This window comes from Limanda limanda, chromosome 5, assembly GCF_963576545.1.
Source record: "Limanda limanda chromosome 5, fLimLim1.1, whole genome shotgun sequence".
Taxonomy (NCBI): Eukaryota; Metazoa; Chordata; class Actinopteri; order Pleuronectiformes; family Pleuronectidae; genus Limanda; species Limanda limanda.
In genome coordinates, this window is record NC_083640.1 from 30,762,453 (window position 1) to 30,784,820 (window position 22,368).

The window sequence follows — 22,368 nt, forward strand, 5'->3', positions numbered from 1 at the left end:
TGTAATTGGGGTTTTTATGTTGATAAAATCTGTGAATTGCCAGTGGAGGGACACTGCTTCAGAAACAGATTTGGTTCGGGAACTTCTATTCTCAGCACACTGTAGAGATGCATGGTTTGATCCATAACCTGCAGATTCTGTAACTTATAAATAACTTACAGCATATCTTACAACCGACATTGCCTGCAATAATGATACAGATTACCTTCTCATACACACACAGCCATTGTGTGACATGTTCCATGTGCCATGCATTCACGCTCTGAATGTCAATATATTTGACCACTCAGATGGAGCACAGCTGCTCTTTTTAAAAAAAAGCCTGTATAAAAATGTTGAATATAATTAAGTTCAGAAATTAATTTGTTACAAGTACAATGCTCCTGCTTGCCCGTTAACTCATGAGAGCTTTCAACATAAAATGTTTTCCAAAAAAGTAAGAATTTAAAATAAATTTGATGAACAGCCATGGTGTACTAGCAGCACGGAATTTGAGGAAGCCTGCCACCTAGCACTGTCTATGCAGGAAAAACCCTGCAAAATTGGGTTTTTATTTACAAAACTCTTCATATGTGTGCTTCACTTTCCAATGCTCACTAAAGGTTTTAATCAGTCTAACTGTGATTTGCATAGCAATAACAGAGTGGAGATCTTAGTGCATTGAGCTCTTTTGATCACATTGCAGGCACACTGTGATTATTTTAAGAACAATTTACATGTAAAGACTGAAAATGCAATATATATAATATCTCAACAGATCATATCCTTGTTTCCATCTTGCCTGATACCCTTAGTATGTTTTAGTAACATTAGTTTCCTTATTGGCATATCCATTATGCTCCTCATTCTGCCTTATTCACTGGAGCAGAGGCAGAGTCAAAGAAGCTTTTAAATGAGCTTGTCCAGCCACATAGAGCTGATGGAAATATGTTAGAGGCAATGTCCACTTTCAATAAGGCTCACAGCCATGTTAACAGGCCCAATTAATCAATACAGAGAGACAGAGGAATGACCTTTTGAATCAGTTGGGCCCTATGGACGAGGCCCCTGAGATAATAACTGATCATTTAGAAGTAAATTAGCTGTCACAAATATTAAGGGCCATTGCAGGTCAGCACTCTGAAGGAAACTGTAGGGGGGGTTGGGAGTTTGTTAAGGGGAAGGTTCTAGAGGGGATACATGTGTGTTTTTGTGGGGGGAGTGGGAGTTGTGAGCGCACTATGAGTGCTGCACATCAGGCGGTCTGTGGTGGAGGGAATATCGAAAGGTAAAGAAACAGCAAGTGGTTTCAAAAATGTTAAGTGCACAAATGCACTGCAGAAGACAATACCACTGGATCAATTGTGAGGCCCTTTGAGTGCAAAGGCACATATGCAGAGACAATGATAAACATGTGCCAACAGAGGCAACTATAAGGACACTAAGTGAGCACATACCTCCAAAAAAGGCCCAACATTCCCTTAATGAAACTACATTTAAATTAACTGTTTTATTTGGATCTGCACCACATGGCACACACTAATGAACTGCTTTCAGACCTGCACTGAACTCTGGATATTGTGGCATTATACCCACACGCTGTATATGAGAATGAAAATGTCCAAGTGAGAGGCTCCGGAGCCTCAACCCCTCCCTCCCCAAATCAGGATAATGTGAAACTAGTAAAGAAACGATGTAAAGAAAGCAGCCCCCTCAAGATGCCTGAATTTTATCATCAAAATCCATGAATTGTTTTCTAAAAAATCAACATAAATGTTACAAGACCTCCTATCTCGCGCTGTTAAAGAAAGTGAAAAAATATTCTTAGATCCTCTCCCTGATACAGATCTGCACCAAACATAATAATCAATAATGTAATTATAATAACTAGTGGTTTGTTCTGTGATCCATACTGCATCCTTCCACAAAGTTTCATCGAAATCCATTCCAAAATGAGGGTTGAAGTCTCATAAAGAGGGAATCATGTATGTCTGTATTGATTTTGGCGACCCTACACAGGGGTGGAGTTATTAATTATCATTAAAATTATGTTTAAATATATTTTTCAAAAAAGTGAGATTTGTGGTCTGACCAAGAAGAGACAATTTATATGTTTATTATATTATTTGCACTGTTGCATGTTTGATCGGATTTCACCTATTTTTTATGAAAATAAAGATGTAGCTGGTTGTGTACATTGCTTCGATTGGATGAATCTTTGGTTGTGTTATAAGGACATTTTGTTGATCCGAAAAGTCAGAATCTGTAAATATCTTTTCAAATTTACAGCAGTCAATTAGAGAGAGAGAGGGGGGGTGAGAGAGAGAGAGAGAGAGAGAGAGAGAGAGAGACATTTGCTGTGGTGTGCTAGTGCAATCATAAATTTAAAAAATAATGTGGCAAGAGACATTGCAAGTGGGGTCTCCCAACCACAGCCAGATACCAAGCAGTTGCCGCTAAACATTGTTTATTTCCATGCAGCAGAACAAACATAAATTCACTCAACCTAAAATATCCAAGACAAAACCCTATCCATTGGCCTGGTTCGGCTCAGCCCTCGTCTCTTCAGTCTCTGTGTGCAGGTTAGTTTCTCTCCCTCTTGGTAGCTTTTTCTTCTGCCTTTTAAACCTGAGGAGTAACCAGCTAACAGCCATCAGCTGTGCTGTGTTGCACGGTCGCAACGTCACATGCGACAATTACTTCACCTCCTACGAACTCGCCCGGCAGCTCCTGGAGAGGAGAACACCTCTCTTGTAACTTGGATGAGAACACCGCTCTTCCCTTGAGAGTTCACATTCACATCCAACGCCACTCTGGTGTCCAACATCCCAAAGAAAAACAGGGACTCATTAGGCGCGGTCCTAGGATACCCTCTTGACCTAGTAAAGGTGGAAGGACAGAGGAGGATGATGGTGAAGCTGTCTTCTCTGATAGACAACCAGTCCCACCCCCTGCAGGACACCATCACAGTACTGGGCAATTCCTTCAGCGACAGACTGATTCACCCTAAGTGTCTCAAGGAGAGGTATTGCTAGAACTACATGCACCCATTGGATGCACTTTAACTCTGGTTTAACTCTCTTAACTGTGCAATGTTAATTCTGTCTCCTCTGTTCCCACATTCACACACATCCGTAACCTCTGTGTCATTTTCGACACAACCCTCTCCTGTGAACACCACGTCAACAACATCACAAAAACAGCCTTTTTCTACCTAAAAAACAATTCCCAAATATGCCTCTCCCTCTCCTCTTCAGCCGCTGAAACGCTCATCCACGCCTTCATCACCTCACTTCCCCACTATTGCAATAGTATCCTTTACGGCACATCTACCAAGTTCATCAACAAATTACAATACGTCGAAAACTAAACCACTTCCACACCAGAGACCACATCAACCCTGTCCTTGAAGGCCAATTTATGCTTGTCCGTCTTTTCTAAAACGGATAGATAAGACCGCCCTATCCGTCGTGGAACGCCCTCTCCGAGCGCCTCGGAGAGCTTTTCGTACACCTCTGATTTTTCTAACTGTCCGTCTTTATTTCTGAGACCCCACGGACAGCTCTTGGCTGTGATTGGTCCGCGAACGACATCATTTCCCTACGACGTCATTTCCGGATTTCACATTTCCGGTCGTCAAACTTCCTGCTTGACAATAAACCCAAACACAACTACGATTCTACGATTAATGTGACGTGTGTGTTAAGCCAGCGGAGTTGTCCGGCTGACGGTGGCTCGTAAGAGCACTGACGGCATGTGTGCACGGTCACATACGGTTATAACGAGCTTTCAAAACGGCGCTAGCGGGCTAGGCTAGCCACCATGCTAACTGCGGTGGTAACAGTGCAAAAACCCGCCGTCACGACTTTAATTCCACTTCTATCATGACACTGTTTCTATAATACCGCCAGGTTAGAAGCAAACATTGGATAGTAGTAGTTAGTGTCGGGAGTCCTGCTGACTGTGTGTGGAAGCTGGGGGGGAGCTTTAAGCTGTGGAATTAGCAACAGAGTTCGGAAACAAGACCGGGGAACCGCTGCGCTAAGAAATGATAACATCAGCATTTTGACCCGCTGGGTGTAACTTTATTTAGTTCTGTTAAGGCCGGCGCATACTTCTGCGTTTTCACAGGCCCCGGAGACGCAGGAGCCCTTCCGGGCCCCTCACGGCCCTTCTTCAAGATGGCGCCAGTGTGTTTGTCGGCCTGCCGTCAGCTCCGTCAGCTCGTAACTGTTCGAGTTGTTCTATGTTTGTTTATGCTGGCACTTATGCTATGCGGGCACTGCTCTGTTGCCGCTAACTGGACCTATGATCGTCAGACTCTGCTACATCTCAGAAATGCACTGGTGACCCATACTAGTGGGTCTCCTGTTCCCTACACCAGATGTCACCCTCCGTTTGTACACCCCTACTTGGTGTGTGTCCTTCGGCTACCCTGCTGTGTCTCTCTCCGGAAGAAGCGTCGGAAGCGCCGAGGTAAACGCGGAGGAGTCCGGGTGGCGATCAGGAAAAGAGCGTGTGTTACTCCCGCACAGCCGTGGCCCTGTCATCTCTCTGCAGCCCATCTAGGACGGAAAGATCTCTTCCTGGCTCATCGTTCGTGGGATCCGAGGTACTCCTGCCATGTATCCATCACTCCGCATCGACCCCAAACACCTGTCAGCTCTGCTCGTCCGAGACTGCGGATCCGTAGCGGTGGAGTGAACTCCCTGAACATCCGCCCTGTGGATTACTCCCGTTGCCCCCAGGCTGCGATTCATTCCATGGCAAAAATCGCCTTGGTCAACTGCAGGTCTGTGTCTAACAAAACGTTTGTTTTAAATGACTTCTTCTCTCATCACAATCTGGACTTCCTGTTTGTAACCGAGACTTGGATCAGCGCTGGAGTTGGCCAGTCTTCTGTCTTCGGCGAACTTTGCCCTATTAACTGCTCGTTCATTAGCACACCGAGGTGCGCTGGAAGAGGAGGTGGAGTAGCTCTCGTCTTCAAAAATATTTTTAAATTACGGATACTCTCTGTAGGGAGTTTCTCCACTTTCGAATTGCAATGCGTAATTGTAGAATCTGCTATGTCCCCACTGGTTTGTGTACTCATCTATAGGCCCCCTAAGCCTGACAAAGACTTTATAACAGAATTCTCTGACTTTCTCTCCCATTTTGTCTCATTGCATGATCGTCTTCTCATACTTGGTGACTTTAATATCCACGTCTGCTGTCCAGACAGACCCATGGTTAACGAATTCCGTGGTGTAATAGATGCCTTTGATCTTACTCAACATATAAATAAAGCTACTCATATTTTGGGACATACACTTGATCTTATTTTATCTTATGGCTTTTCTGTAGATAATATTGTGATTGAGGATGCCACTTTCTCTGACCATAAGCCTATTATGTTTGATGTTACCCTCTCCAATCCATTGCGAACTGCCAGAGCTCAAGGTCGTTACTCTCGCCACATAAACTCTCTTACTGCAGCCCAGTTTTCTGATAGCTTTCTTAGTAAAACTGTTGCATCTACCATTGCAACAGGGGCATCATCCTCTTCTAGCCCGGATGATTTAGTCAGCCTTTTCCACTCTTCCTGCTCTTCCATACTTGACTCTGTAGCTCCTCTTAAATATAGCCGCCCCAAGCAAAAATCTCAATGTTGGTTGGATGAGGCCACCCGCTCTCTCAGACAGGCCTGCCGTAAAGCCGAAAGGAAAAGGAAAAAGGATCACCTAACTGTCTCCTTTGAAATTTTTAAAACTGCACTAGCTTCCTTCCAGGCAGCAGCAAAAAAAGCCAGGTCAAAACACCTCTCTGGTCTGATTAGCAAACACTCTAATAGACCCAACATTTTATTTAGCACTATTAATTCTTTTATCAACCCTCTTAACTCCCCAGTTGCTGATGTATCTACTGATACCTGCGAGAAATTCCTTAAGTTTTTCACCAATAAAATAGAGAACATTAGATCATTGTTTACCCCCTCCTCATCACCCTCTCCACCAGATTATTCTGGTGCACCAGCTATTTTTAACCAATTTCAGCCCATTTCTCTCATTGAACTGCAGGATTTAGTATTGCACATGAAACCCACTGCATCCCCCCATGATGCCATTCCCTCTTCTATCATAAAGGATGTTGTTGATGCAGTTGGCCCCTCTATTCAGGTAATTCTAAACTCATGCCTCCCATCCGGCACTGTCCCTACATGTTTTAAGCATGCGGTTGTCCAACCCTTGCTTAAAAAACACAACCTTGATGCTGAATGCCTAAAAAATTACCGCCCCATCTCTAAGCTTCCTTTTTTTTCTAAAGTTTTAGAGAAAGCTGTTTTGTCACAGTTGACTCCCTTTCTGACCACCCACCACATACTAGAACCCTTTCAATCAGGTTTTAGATCCCTTCACAGCACAGAAACTGCCCTGCTTAAAGTAACTAATGATCTGCTCCTCACTTTGGATTCTGGTGATAATGCCATCTTGATATTACTTGACCTTAGTGCTGCTTTCGACACTGTAGATCACAACATCCTCCTCACCCGCCTGGACCAGCAGGTGGGTATCAGGGAGACTGCATTACTTTGGTTCAGCTCTTACCTTAAACACAGGACTTTCTCTGTCTCTATAGGCCAGTTCTCTTCATCATCTGCCCCTGCCTCTTATGGGGTCCCTCAGGGGTCCATACTGGGTCCCATGCTATTCAGCCTGTATATGCTCCCACTGGGTGACATTATAAGAAAGCATAACATCTCTTTTCATCTCTATGCAGATGATTCATAGCTGTACCTGCCATTAAAATCTAGGGACTCCATCCAATCTCTCCTGGTCTGTCTTGAAGACATCAGAAACTGGATGGCCAACAACTTCCTCCAGTTAAATGGTGACAAGACAGAAGTCATAATTTTTGGCCCCCCCAATGCAAGATGCACTGCTCTAAATAATTTAGGTTACCTCACTCCATTTGTCACACCCTACGCCAGAAACCTGGGTGTCATCTTCGACTCTGAACTCTGTCTTGACAAACAGATTAGTAATGTGGTCAAAACTAGTTTCTACCAACTTAGAGTGATCTCCCGCCTCAAAACCTTCCTATCTCATAAAGACCTGGAGATAGTAATTCATGCCTTTATTACATCACGGCTGGATTATTGCAATTCCCTCTACCTCGGCCTCCCCCAATCCTCACTCAGACGTCTACAGCTGGTTCAAAATGCAGCTGCACGTCTTTTAACTGGCACCAAGAGGCGTGAGCACATCACCCCCATTCTGGCCTCCTTGCACTGGCTCCCCATTCATTTTAGGATACAGTTTAAAGTTTTATTATTTGTTTTTAAGGCACTCAATGGGATGGCCCCAGCCTACATCACTGACCTTGTACAGCCCCAGTCAGTTCAAATGTCCCTCAGATCCTCTGGCAAAGGTTTTCTGCACGTGCCACGCTCACGGCTCAAGCGGAAAGGTGACAGGGCCTTTGCTGTCGCCGCTCCACGTCTGTGGAACCTGCTCCCTCAGGACATTAGATCCGCCCCCTCCATTTCTGCCTTCAAGTCTAGGCTAAAAACCCACTTTTACTCCCTGGCCTTCCTTTCCCCCTAACTGTTATTGAATGTTATTGCACTTTGTATTGGATATTAGGACTTATGGTCAATTTGTATTGTTATATTGTATTATTTGCCTTTTATTGTCATTGTATAGCACCGTATTGTTATATTGTATTATTTGCCTTTTATTGTCATTGTACAGCACTTTGGTCAGTTTATGCTGTATTTAAATGTGCTCTATAAATAAAACTTACTTACTTACTTCTCACGTCCTTACGTGCGTCGGCCAATTTTTCTAACTAGACGGCAAAGCCCCGCAAGCGTCACCCGCCCACAAGGGCTGTGATTGGTCTGCTAACTACATCATTTCCGGAGTCGCATTTCCGGTTCATGCCCGGAAACCACGGAAGATTTAGAAGAACGAATATGGACCAAATAGAAGAGCACTTGGCAGAACAGATCCGACACTATGTCCACTAGTATAACCCGTCACTAACCGGCGGATTTTTCCGCCAGAAAAAGGCTCTGAGGAGCCGCCGTGGCGATGTAGATAAATCGCTCTTCTTCGTGCAACACAGGAAGAAGAGCCGACTTCAACAAAAAACATTATTGCGGCTAGTGTTCTGGCGGGGAATTGCATGGCAACACGCGCAACGGTTGGAAAACCATGAATGACAATGAGTCCTGCGTTACAGCTGAGTGCCTGCGGGCCCCTGACAACGCAGAAGCATGCTCCGGCCTTTAGTTGCCATGGTTCAGTGTGTGGGAGACCAGCTAACAAAGGTAAACAGACACACGTGGACTTCTTCTTCCCAAATGGGGTAGGCTTCTCTGAGCTCGTCTTCCGTTGCGCCACCTATGGGTTTGGCGGTGAATTTTTTTCGACGTACAGTGGTCGGAGAGGTAAAAATCAAAAAGACTCTTCGCCTACATGGAGCCCTCTCCGAGAAACGGATACGTAGAAGCATACTGGAGCCTTTAGAACCTTCACTGGCTCCTCATTCAACAAAGAACACAATTTAAAATTCTCCTCATCACATAAAAAACCCTCCACAACCTCGCCCCCTCAGACCTTTTAATCAATGATTTATTTATGTATTATAATTGTTTTTAATGTAATATGACTTTTAACTGCTCTAATGTTACCTCATTGTTATTATTTTTACCATGTTAAGTGCCTTCGAGTTCCTTTTAAAAGTGCTATACAAATAAAATGTGTTATTATTATTACTTAATGATGCCTATTTTTTACTCTTGCTGTTTTAATATTGCAAATTTCCCTATTGTGGGACTAATAATGGAGTGTCTTATCTTGTGTTCATCAATCAATGACATTTTATTTGTATAGCCCATATTCACAAATCATAATTTGTCTCATAGGTCCCTCTCCCAGGACGGACAGAAGTGCAATTGATGCCACGTGTAATGGAGAACATCAGAAAGATGAGGGTATTTACAGCATTGAGGAGACATATTGTATATCAAGCAGTCTTGTTGTAATAATATTCCACGGTCAGCAGCCACCACGATCATGATCCACCATCACGATCGGATGTCGCAAAAGTCCACGATCGAGATCCACTGATCAGGCTATCAGGATCCACCATCAGCTGCCACCTTGATTGTGGTCCACCACCACTATCAGATGCCAACACGATCCACCATTATTATCACTATCTGCCAGCACGATACAGGATCCGCCATTATTATCACAATCAGCCAGCAAGATACTGGATCTGAAGACGATACGGCAATAGGGACTCCGGTGGAGAAGTCAAGTGAGTAACATGTATGTATGTACATTAATATCTTTAATGTGAAAGAGAGGGAGAAGAGGAAAGAGAAGCTCCATGTGTCATGTGTCCCCCGACATTCTAGACCTATAGTAGTATAACTAAGAGCAGGTCTAAGACAGGTCTGGACCAGCTCTAACATAAGGTATATAGCAAAGGAAGGTTTTAAGCCTACTCTTAAAAGGGTCAGCCAGGTTTTTATGTCCTTGAGACAGGCTTGGAGTTTAGTTAATTGATTACTAGGGATGAGCGAGTACAGCATTATCTGTATCTGTATCTGTTAACCATATGTATTATCCGTATCCGTACTCGGAATGGGCGGGGCCTAACCAGGAAGTGGGTGTGATTTAACCCGGAAGTGGGCTGGTTCAACATAACTTTCTTTTTTAACTTTTACATTTTTTTATGATTTTTTTATTTTTATTTTTTTTAAATTTATTTCCACACCAGGTGTGTGTGTGTGTGTGTGTGTGTGTGTGTGTGTGTGCGCGTGTGCGTGTGCGTGTGTGTGTGTGTGTGTGTGTGAGTGAGATCCGAGGGACGTTCACTGTCTCCCGGAGAAATGAACACTCTGTGTTTTTAGTATAGAAATACGTGAAATATATTCGTTCACAAGTCATACAGACTGGTTTTGTTATTTTAACTTTACATTAACACTTAAAGTTTAGTGCAGTGTAATTGTTTGCCGTGATAATTAAATGCCAGTGTGATAATAAATGACAATTTCAAACCATACAAACTGTCATGCTGTACTGTATTTAATAGAGGTTTACTTTACTGTAAAGTAAGTGTAAATGTAAAGTGAAAACAACAAAACCAGTCACCATGACCCGTGAACAAATACAACTCACGTCTTTCCATACTAAAAACACAGAGCGTTCACTTCTCCGGGAGACAGTGAACGTCCCTCGCATCTCCAGCGCTCCTCTACTGAGCCATTGCAGGTCTCGTGAAAATTTTTCCAAAGACTCGTACCCGAAGACCCAGTCGGGAAATGAACGAATCATTTCTGCCTCCTTGACTGAGCCTATGGAACAGTCCCGATGCGCAGTGAACCTGAGTGACTGAGAGACAGAGAGCTGTTCTGTGAGTGAGTGAGCAGAGCCGTGTGTGACGGGAGGAGCGCTGTGACGCTGTGTGAGGATTTTCATTCAGTCCGAGCACAGATATTGACTACGATTACCTGTATAATACTCGTGCTCGGCAAAAGAGCTTTATCCGTACCGGATACTCGTTTCAGCCGAGTATCCGGCTCATCCCTATTGATTACACTGTTCTGGGTGCATTGAGAAGTATAACTGGGTGTCATCTGCATAGCAGTGGAAATTGACAGTGTTTGTGATGATTCTGTTGGTTTAGTTGTTGTTCTCTCTCTCCCCCTCCCCTTTCTGTTCTTCCTCTGCAGGTCGTGTGTGGCAGGGGGTGTGGCTGGCTTCCCTGCTGCAGCTGCCAAGGCACACCTGCTCTCATTCATCAAATCACCTCTCTATAAAAGCCTGGTCTTGACTCCACTACGCTGCCAGATAATTCCGGTAGTGCACCTGCATGTATTTCCCTCAGCTCTCTAGTCCTTGTGTTTTGTTAAGTACTAATCCGTATTTTCCTTCCTTCTCGTAGATTTTCCAGCCAGCCAGCACCCGGCCGCCCAAGCCTGCCTCCTCTGCCTATTTGTACAAATTAACTCTGCTTTCGTTCAGATCTGGCATCCAGTGTCTGATTTGGGGTCCAAACAAAAACGATCCTTAACAATATCTCTCCTAAGGATTCTTTCTCTTCAATAGCAGGACATCTGCCATTGATAATTTGAGGGAGGACATATTTTATACAAACTGTAATACAGTGTCTTGCACTTTAGAAATGTTTACAAAACATCTCAGCTCAAATAATCAGCTATGAATATATATTTTTTATAATAACCACATATGCAATGTGAAAACATGTTGACAATATTGGATCACTCTGATCGTTCCCCTTGAAAAAGCACAATTGTTTTGGCCCAGATTTCCCCTACACTGTCACACTGCCACACTGTCATTCGGTCCACATACTGTGTGGCACTTGGGCAGCCTGTTCTAGGTTGCCAGATTTGGGCCACATGTAAGCCATAGTGATACTGCAAGTCAACCAAAGGGGACAAAACTGGCACAAATTAGTTTTTTGCTATTTGGGTCATATTCACCATTTCCCACATGGACAACTCACGTTTCAGATCCAGATTACACCTTGTCGAGAGCACTGCATGTGTGCAATAAAAGGCCCACATTAGTTTTGGGATATTTGGGCCGCATTGTTTAATTTACAAGTGGGCTACCTTAGGCTCACACACATTTGCATTCGCAACAACACATCTGGTTTCTGAGAAAAAGCATTCTTCTTAAATGCATGTAACCAGGAATGGCATGCGTTATTCAACCTTGCAGATGTATTAAATAGTACAGCACATAAATCAAAAAATGTCCTGATACAACGCGACCTTGAGTTGACACTTTAGGGGCCCTGACTTTTTATCTTTTATCTCAAGTTATATACTACATTTGCTCTTTCATGTTTGTACACCTCTATCAACCAGTTAAGTTGCAGTTTATATCCATTTCTTACCAGGCTCAGATAATATATGTAGATACATTTTTCTTAAACCAAAACATTTATGGATTTGGTAAATGGATTTGTATTTATATAGCGCTTTTCTAGTCTGATGAAGACCACTCAAAGCGCTTTACAGTACAGTTTCACATTCACCCATTCATACACACATTCATACAGTGCATCTATTTGCAGCACTTAGTTATTCTATGGGGGGCCATTCAGGGTTCAGCATCTTGCCCAAGGACACTTCGGCATGCAGATGGTTCAGTTGGAGGACGACCACTCTACCCCTCAGCCACAGCCGCCCAGCACTGATGCATAACGAATAATGAATTACTAACCAATGTATAAAGGCACAAACACTGCATGGTATAAAGGGCTATAGCAAATGTTTGCACTCACATGTTTACAATTAAGCAGCATCACAGTGATACATTTTATTTTAAATAAAAGTGTATGTTTATCTCATACAGGAGGACGATTTAAAGCAGTGATATTTGAGTCTGGATAATTTCATATTTTTCTGGTGTTGGATTGAATAATTAACAATAATTAATACTTTTTCTGTACTGCTATGTGGTTACAACGAAAACATTTGTCTTCTGAGTGAGCATCAATGTGCTTCATAATTTTTAGAATGATTTCTCATTTTACTGTTTTTGTTTGGCTGATGACAACATCATTGTGGAGGTAGCTGGGAAAGTACCTTCACCTACACTGGAGGATCAATCTGCGGAGGTGAGAGCTGTTAGCAGATTAATCCTCAGATTTAAAAGGCAGCAGCGGAGCTGCTTTGGGAAACACAATCTCAAGTTCGGATCATTTCACCGACTCGGTTCTTTCAATCTCGTTCAGTAAAATGAACAAATCTTTTTTCGAGTCGGTGAAATGATCATTTCAACGGGGGGGACTGCGCATCGGGGACTGTTCCATAGGCTCAGTCAAGGAAGCAGAAATGATTCGTTCATTTCCCTACTGGGTCTTCGGGTACGAGTCTTTGGATCATTTTTCACGTGACCTGCATTGGCTCAGTAGAGGAGCGCTGGAGATGTAGCGAGGGGCGTTCACTGTCTCCCGGAGAAATGAACACTCTGTGTTTTTAGTATAGAAAGACGTGAATTTTATTCGTTCACAAGTCATAATGACTGGTTTTGTTATTTTCACTTTACATTTACACTTACAGTTTAGTGCAGTGTAATTGTTTGCCGTGATAATTAAATGCCAGTGTGATAATAAATGACAATTTCAAACCATACAAACTGTCATGTTGTACTGTATTTAATAGAGGAGGTTTTCTTAAAAAAATATGATCTGTCACACAAATGTGCAATTCAAGTAAAATGGTCTTATATTATATGAAAAATTCTGTGTAAGACACAATTGATTTAAGTCTGTGAACTTTGAGTTTGTACAGTTTTTATTGTATGAAATTGTAATTTATTATTACACTGGCATTTAATTATCACGGCAAACAATTACACTGCACTAAACTGTAAGTGTTAATGTAAAGTGAAAATAACAAAACCAGTCTGTATGACTTGTCGAATCATTTCTGCTTCCTTGACTGAGCCTATGGAACAGTCCCGATGCGCAGCCACAAGAAAATGAACGAATCTCTCTTTGAGAGGACTCGTTACTCCCGAGTCCTTGTAAGGAGTCGTTCATAGTGAACGAATCGTTCACGACCGACACATCACTGATCTCAATACACTCAGGACCGAGAACACGATACACTAGGGCTGAGCTGTTCCCTTTTAAGTTGGTATATTTATGTTTGTTCATATGTGTGTTCTTTATATAAAGATGTTAAAACCTGAATGGTTCGTCTCTGGCTGCTGTGGTGAGAGCCCTGTGGCATGGTCTACTGCCACAATTATAAATACGAAATGTACAAAAATGTGTATATGCTACGCAAAAACTTTTTTTCCTAACGAAACTCAGGTGTCATATTTCTACTGATAGCCAGCCCTAAATTATCCAGAATATATAATTTGGTGCAGTCCTGGACCAGACAGAATGTCACTGAAAAATCAAGAGATCAGGTCTAACCCTACCCTCCCCTTCCCTTGCACAGTGGTAAGCACACAATCATCACAGTCCCGTCAGACAGGCAGCACCTCTCACCTCCCAGTTCCAATCCAAGTTGTGGAGTTTTTTCTTTGGCTGTGTGGAGATGATTTGTGATGAACAAAGGACTAAGCTACCAGTGTCTCAAGACAACAGCTAAATAGCAAAAGCCAAAGCCAAATATAGCTAACTTGTGTCTTGCTAATGTACACTCATGACCTACTAGCTAATGTAAAAAGTTAGGGCTCAGGCTAATGTTCTGAACTGAAGGGGAGACACTACAGGTGGATAGGGTCAAATTTTTATCTAATGATGGCATTACAATAGCCTCCTTGATACCTGAATCAGTCGTTAACTAATTAAAATGCAACAATTTACAAACATTTGCCAATTGGCACTGCAGGTGATTAGGATAGAAAAAATAACTAAAACATATCGCTATAGAACTTCCACAGTTAATGACTTATATCAAGAAATGTTATGTTTAAATATGCAGATTAGCTTGTTTGGTGAATTAAGTTGAAATCTACTGATGCAAACAGACATAGGGTAATTAAACAAACACCTTCTGAATGTTTATTTTTTTGAAAGAAAACATGAATGAAAAACAGACCAATATGTTTTTGCCAGGAGTGCTCTGACTTAAACAGTACCTGAATCAGTTTTATTGTAGGCTCCTCATCTAATAACTATTCATTCTACTAGTTTTTTGTTTGCTGATAGATCTTTTATCAATGCATGATACAGACAGCCCACCCTCAAATGTGAAAGGAGGGAATTGTAGGTACACTGAAACTGAGTCCACGTCCCCAGTTTTGTGTGTATGTATGTGACTGTTTGTGTGTGTGTGTGTGTGTATGTCTGTCTGTGTGTGTGTTGTAAGTGCAATAATAAAACATTTACAAATAAATAAATAATAATAATAATTTATTGGATCATTAATATATCAGGCAATTCAGTTTTTTGGCTACAGAAGCTGAATGTTATCTCTCTTGCTGTATTTTGCATATTCTCAATCAATTTTTTGCATTTTTCCAGTAAAATTAACAAAATGAGTAGGAGGGTAAAGCAGAATTCACTTAGCCTTATAGTTGCAACTAAACATAAGACTACTTTGTAGTTTTGAGGGTAGGTTGGTTTGCTTATTTATGTACATACAACAAACTTCTGTGTTAAGTTTTCTGGTGATTTCAATACCACCAAAATAATTCAAAAGATTTATGGTCATGTGCAAAAGTAAACCTTAAGTGCCCCTCAAATATATTTGTTAGCCCATATTTGTTGTAGCTTGGTAAAGCCCACTGAGTCAGTTTTAGTTGCCTTGTCATATGATGCACCCAATCCTAGATTACAGCCTCACCTGTGATCAATAATTGATCAATCAATTAGTGGGTGTGTATAAAAAGAACCCCAGCACACCAGACCTTCACATCAACTGCAACTTGACCTCTGACAACGTGCCTAAGATTCACCCTGAGACCAAAGCGTTGATTGTCAAGAGGCTGAAGACCAGATCCACTGCTGAGGTGGCTGAGTGATGACGATGGCGCAGAGGATGGCTGCCGTGTCTCGCGCTCTCCCACAGCTTTGCTCTCTTTTCTATCTTATTGTTATTTATTTTACTGTATTTTGCATTGTGCAATCCAGTAAAGCGAGCCCTATCATCACATATGATAGAGAACAACTTCTGTCCATCGGGTTAACGGTAAAAAACACTTTTTCACCGCCACCAACAACAAACAAAGGAGACTACCCATGGCGCTGGTTACCTGCGATACCTGGAACACGAAGGCGACGAGGGTCCCGAGCAGGCGTCCTGGTCCGGCTGAGGAAACGTGAGAACCGGCCTCCTCTACCAAGCATTCTTCTGGCTAATGTTCAGTCCGTGGATAACAAGCTGGATGAACTTTGTAGCAGGATGGCTTTTCAACGGGACATCAAGTTTTGTAACGTGATGGTTTTCACGGAGACTTGGCTCGACTCATCGATCCCGGACTCCGCCATATTCCCGAGGGGGTCTCCATTCACCGCCAGGATCGGACAATTAACTCTGGGAAGAGCACGGAGGAGGTGTCTGCTTCATGGTGAACAATCTGTGGTGCTCGGATGTAGAGATTATTTCTTCGGGCTGTTCTCCGGACCTGGAGCACCTCATGATCAGATGCCGGCCTTATTACATCCCGCGGGAGTTTACATCGGTCGTCATAACAGCTGTTTACATTCCGCCACACGCCGACACCAACCAGGCGCTGGACGAGCTGCATGCGGTTATCGACAGGACAGAGTCATCACGGCCCGAGGCTGCGTTTATTGTGGCCGGGGATTTTAACAACGCCAAGATGAGGAAAGTCCTGCTGAGATACCATCAGCACATCAGCTGTCCGACGCGCGGCGCGAACACGCTGGACCATGTTTACACTTCCTTTCGTGGTGCGTATAAGGCCCTCCCCCGCCCCCCATTCGGCAAATCGGATCACGTTTCAGTTCTGCTGCTGCCTTCCTATAGGCAGAAACTCAAGCGTGACAGACCGGTGACTCGGACCATTCAGCGGTGGTCCGACCAATCAGACTCGGCTCTTCAGCACTGCTTCAGCACGACGGAGTGGGGCGTGTTCCAGGATGATGACATCAACACGTACACGGACGCGGTCATCTGCTACATCAGCAAATGCATCGATGACGTTGTACCCAGGATTTCTGTACGAACATTTCCAAATCAGAAGCCTTGGATTAATTGTGACGTCCATGCTAAACTCAAAGCAAGGACCGTTGCCTACATCTCAGGGGATCTGGAGGAATACAGGAAGTCCAGGTACGCGCTCCGGAGTGCTATAAGCAGTGCTAAGAGACTGTACAGGGACAAAGTGGAGTCCCACTACAAGGGCTCCAACACTAGGAACATGTGGGCCGGACTGAGAACCATCACAGACTACAAAGCTAAGACCAGCGGTTCTGAACACTTTTTACGCCCGCTTTGAGAGCAGCCCCCCAACAGAAACTACGATAGTAACCTATCAGACCAAGGTAACGCATGAGTTCTTTCTTCGTCGTTGGAACTGGATACTTCGCCACTGCCTGAACTTTGGCATCCACAGGACACACTTGGCCCTGTCCAACCACTCGACCGAGGTAGGTCACAGTCGCCCTTGCAAACTCACACTTTGCAAGATTGACTGTGAGCCCAGCCCCCCTCAAGCGATCGAACAGTTCCCGAATGCGTTCCAAGTGAATCTTCCAGTTGTCCGAATAAATTACAACGTCGTCCAAATACACTGCACACCCCGGCATATCCCAAACCACTCGATTCATCAGCCGCTGAAATGTAGCAGGTGCATTGCGAAGTCCGAACGGCATGACCTTGTAAGAATAAAGACCATTAGGTGTTATGAAAGCGGCAATCTCACGTGCTCGTGCTGACAGAGGTACCTGCCAGTATCCCTTCAATAGATCAAATTTACTCACAAACTTTGCAGAGCCCACCTGATCAATACAATCTTCCATTCTGGGAAGTGGAAAAGAGTCGGGTTTAGTGACATTATTCACTTTACGAAAATCAGAACAAAAACGAAACGTACCATCTGGCTTGGGAACCAAAATACAAGGTGAAGCCCAACTGGATGCGCATGGCTCTGCAATGCCATTTTTTAACATTTAATCAACCTCGGCTTCCAAATAATTACGTTTATCTGCATTTACCCTGTAAAACCTCTGTTTTATTGGTTTCGCATCACCAATGTCAATGTCATGTTCGATCCAATGAGTACAACTCGGTGTATCACCAAATAAGCATGGAAACTCCTGGATTAATGCCGCCAGTTCCCTCCGGCCTGTTGCAGGTAAATGAGACAACAGTGTATCGAGGCATGCAAGCGCCTCTGAATTTTTAACACGACCATGCACCAACGCTGGATCTGGTGTACCCAACCCATCTTCTTCTAACTCCTGACTGGGAGACAAGACCGGAACTGCCATGCAAACTGCATGAGCCAAGCCAACCTCTGGCTGCACACACAACACAGGCGTCTCCGAAGTGCATGAATAATAAGGCTTAAGCAAGTTCACATGGCAAAGTTGGGTTGGTTTCCTACGTTTAGGTGTTGAGATAATGTAATTTTGCACCGAGATCTGCTTTACTACAGTATGTGGACCTGAGAATTTTGCCTCAAAGGGTGAAGTAACAATAGGAAGTAAAGCCAACACCTGGTCTCCAGGGCTAAACACCCGGAGCTCTGTTTTAGTGTCATACAACCGTTTCATTTTATCCTGAACTGATGCTAACTTTTCCTTAGCCAACAACCCAGCTGTATAAAGCCGATGGCGGAAACCATTAACATAATCAATCAAATTCTTTGGAGGGTGTGCCTCTATCCAATCGCCCGACAGTGCAGCCAAAGGACCTCTTACTGTATGAGCAAAAACCAACTCATTTGGACTGAACCCTGTGCTCTCCTGTGTTACCTCTCTAGCCGCAAGCATCAGCCAAGGCAGACCCTCTTCCCAATCTTTTCCCAGCTCTGTGCAGTAGGCGCGCAAGATAGCCTTTAGCGTTTGGTGAAATCGTTCCAAAGCCCCCTGACTCTGTGCATGGTATGCAGAGCTTTGATTGTGGTGCACACGCAACTGCTTCAGAACCTGGGAAAACATATGAGAACAGAAATTGGATCCCTTATCAGATTGGATGACCTTAGGAATCCCAAAAATAGAAATAAATTGAGAAAGGGCACGCACAACTGACCTAGTGGTAATAGTACGCAGAGGATACGCAGCCGGATAGCGAGTTGCCTGGCACATTACTGTTAACAAATACACCGCTCCAGATTTTGAAGGAAGTAGAGGACCTACACAGTCTATTATCAAATGTTCAAACGGCTGGCTAATGGCCGGAATGGGATACAATGGTGCTGGTTTCAACTTTTGATTAGGCTTGTCAGTTAACTGGCATGTATGACAAGTTTTGATAAATGCTGACACATCTCTCTTCATACGAGGCCAAAAGAAATGCCTAAGTAGTCTATCGTAAGTTTTTCTCACACCAGCATGTCCAGATTCATTATGCGCTACTTTTAACACTGACTGGCGAAGTTTCTCTGGCAACACAATTTGGAACACTGGTTCACCCACAAACCTTCCTTTATGGGACAGCCATTTTCTCACCAACAATGAGTCCTGCAGAAAATACCCACCAGCACTGTCAAACAGCTCCTCCTCTGGCCGTACCAATGGAACTATCTCCTTCAGATAGGCATCAGCCTGCTGTTCCGCAACCAGATCTGAACGGGTTATGGACAATGGAAAATCAGAAAGAGGTATCGAAAACTTTTCAGATACTTTTGTCTTAATTGAATCATTTAAATGAGATTTCTCTTTTAACTTAGCCATTGCACGGGTCACCGCACACGCTGTAAAAACCTCTGGGAAGTCATGTTCACATTCATCAGCTTCCTCCGTTACCAAGGGAACAGAGGTCACCACTGCCGGCTGCGGCGGGACCCCAGCCCAGACCTTAGCACCCACCAGGTCGTTGCCCAGGATCAGCGTCACACCCGGAATAGGCAGTGCTGGGCGCACAGCGAGCTTTGCTTCTCCCTGGAACAGTTCACATTTTAGGACAACATTATGCAAGGGAACCAACAAAATATTCATGTCTATGCCCCGGATAGGAACCTTATCACCAGTGTCAGAAACATTAGTCAAAGGGAGAACACCAGCTTGAATGAATGAATCAAAAGCCCCAGTGTCCCTCAAAATAGTTACCGGTACTTCTTCCCCACCCTGCACCAAAGACACAGTCCCCTGCATGATAAATGGACGGTAAGCATTCAGAGCTACAACCGATGTATCCTCATTTGAACCGAAAATAGGTGTAACACAAGTGGACACCGGACGAACTGGAGCTGCCGTAGCAACCCCTTTTGGTTCCCAATGACCCGCCTTAGGGGAATTTAACAAGAAGCAATCTTTTTTCCAGTGCCCCCATTTGTTACAGTGATGGCAAACCTTCCCCGAGTCACGCACATCCCTACTGTTGTTGGCGTTAGCTCTGGAATCGACAGGCAGAGGTTTATTAAATCGGCCATGCGACTCACTGGCAGCAACATAATTGCCACCGCCCGCTCTAAACTCTCCACGGTGCGTTAAGACAAAGTCATCTGCGAGTGCCGCCGCATCTGCTGCGTTGCGTGCTTTCTGCTCACTGATATATATTGCCACACGAGCTGGAACAGAATCTTTGAACTGCTCCAAAATCATCAAATCTTTTAAGCCTTCGAAATCTTCCACCTCCGAGGCGTTACACCAGCGGTTAAAGCTCGTCGTCAAATCACGTGCAAATTCCAAATGACTTTGTCTGTCATGTTTCTTCCAAAATCGAAACCGCTGCCTATACGCCTCAGGAACGAGCTCGTATGACTTCAGTACCACCGCCTTAACACGGGCATATTCTTGACTGTCAGCCGCATTCATAGCCGAAAAAACCTCTTGCGCCCTGCCTGTTAAGACGCACTGCAGCATCAATGTGCGCGCCGAGTCAGGCCATTTACGCACATCTGCCACCCTCTCAAACATGGCAAAGAATGCCTCAGGATCACGTTCGGAAAACTTGGGCACCAGACGTAGATTGCCACTAATGTCAAACCCCCCTGCAGATCGTTCTGCAGGTTCTGAAAACCCTTGTGCAGCCGCTGAAATCTTACCCTCCCCTATCAAGTCCAATCTATTTTGCTCTACCTGCAACTTAGCCTGTTCTGTCTGCTGTTTCATTTTTTCAATAGCATACTCACTATCTAGCCTAAGTTGTTCCTGATCAGTTTGTAATTTAGCTTGCAAAATGATTAATTCTTTTTGTTGGTCGAACGTCAACCCTGACATAGCTGCTGGTGAAGGCACCGCCATTGCGGCACCTACTGCGGGAGAAAGAGACGCCTCCTCTTTCTTATCCCGTTCCTCAGTTGAAACCGCTATACCACATAGCTCTCTTTTCAAGACTTCCAACAATGTCTCCTTTAACCTTCTATCACTAGCTTCAATTTTCAATCCAAAACGATCTGCAATGTTCAGCAATTGGTCTTTGGTGCATTGATTTAAGAGCTCCACCGAGGGAGACTGAACAACGTCATCCACTGTCACCATCCTGGGTATTGTGCGCTTTAAGAACCTCCTAGCTGGCAAACCAAACAAAAACAAACAAACAAAATACAATACAAGTGTCCCCCTAGCCTATATAAACCCCAGCTAACTCCACCCTCTTCGTGTGCCGGTTGCGGAGGATTTCTACGCACTGAAGGCCACCGCAAAGGCCTAGCTCATACCAAAGGGGAGGAAAGGCAACCAATAACTGGCGACCCGCATGCCCCCCTTAGCCGTGCCCCGAGTCGAGATATTCAGTACGAACTTCTCGCTACTGCCGCACCTGACGCACCTAGCCACCCCCCGGCCTAAACCAACGAGCTATTTTACCCAGGCAGCTAAGCGCACCTACCAGGGACACTCGTATCAACAAATACAAAAAAAAAACCCAGCCAGGCAACTTTTGACGTCCCAAATGACGTTTACTTAGCTGCACAACTACCAGAAATAAACAACTCTCCAACCGCACAAAATGAACCAAACAGCTACCGTACTGTACTGAAATAACCAAACCTAATCAAATTAACTCAAATTTAAACACATTAATTCAACTCATAACAATTAACTGCATCTCCCCAAAGTCCGAATAACAAGCCTGTAACATTGCTTTGTCTACTCACCGGACTGCTGACCAAACAATGGAACGACGGACCCTCCCGGAAAGATTCTCCGGAAAGACTAAATTGACGCTCCAAACTCACTGTACAAACAAATTATTGGACGAGCCCCCACTTTGTTACGCACCTGGCCTAGGGGCGCCAGGTTACACAACCAAAAGACTGGAGACAACAGTTTTCCAATCAAAATAAGTATTTAATCAAACCAAACCAATCCAAGTGCTCAACTTATAATAAAAGTATGGGATGTGGAAGTCAGTGAGTCTGTAGTGTGGAGTGTGTATGCATGAGTGGATTATAGGTGTGTGTTGTTTCAACATAAGTGTTGAAAGGTGTGCATGGCTATGGAGCTCCCACCTGGACCAGAGGGACACATATGTGAGAATGCTGTTCGTCGACTACAGTTCAGCATTCTACACCATTGTGCCCCTGGAGCTCGTCACCAAGCTCAGAGACGTTGGGCTCAACATCGCCCTGCGTGAGTGGATCCTGAACTTCCTGACGGGCAGGCCACAGGCGGTGCGGATCGGCAGCTCCACATCCTCCACCCTAGCTCTCAACACCGGTGCCCCCCAGGGCTGTGTGCTCAGTCCTCTCCTGTCCTCCCTGTTCACGCATGACTGCGTGGCCACCCACAGCTCCAACACCATCATTAAGTTTGCTGACGACA

General features: G+C 44.2%; 1 protein-coding gene across 1 annotated transcript in view; it reads right to left on the bottom strand.

Moving 5' to 3' along the window:
* The window catches only part of arid3c (AT rich interactive domain 3C (BRIGHT-like)), an 80,616-nt gene that overhangs the window by 22,265 nt on the left and 35,983 nt on the right, over positions 1 to 22,368 (bottom strand). The window lies entirely within an intron of this gene.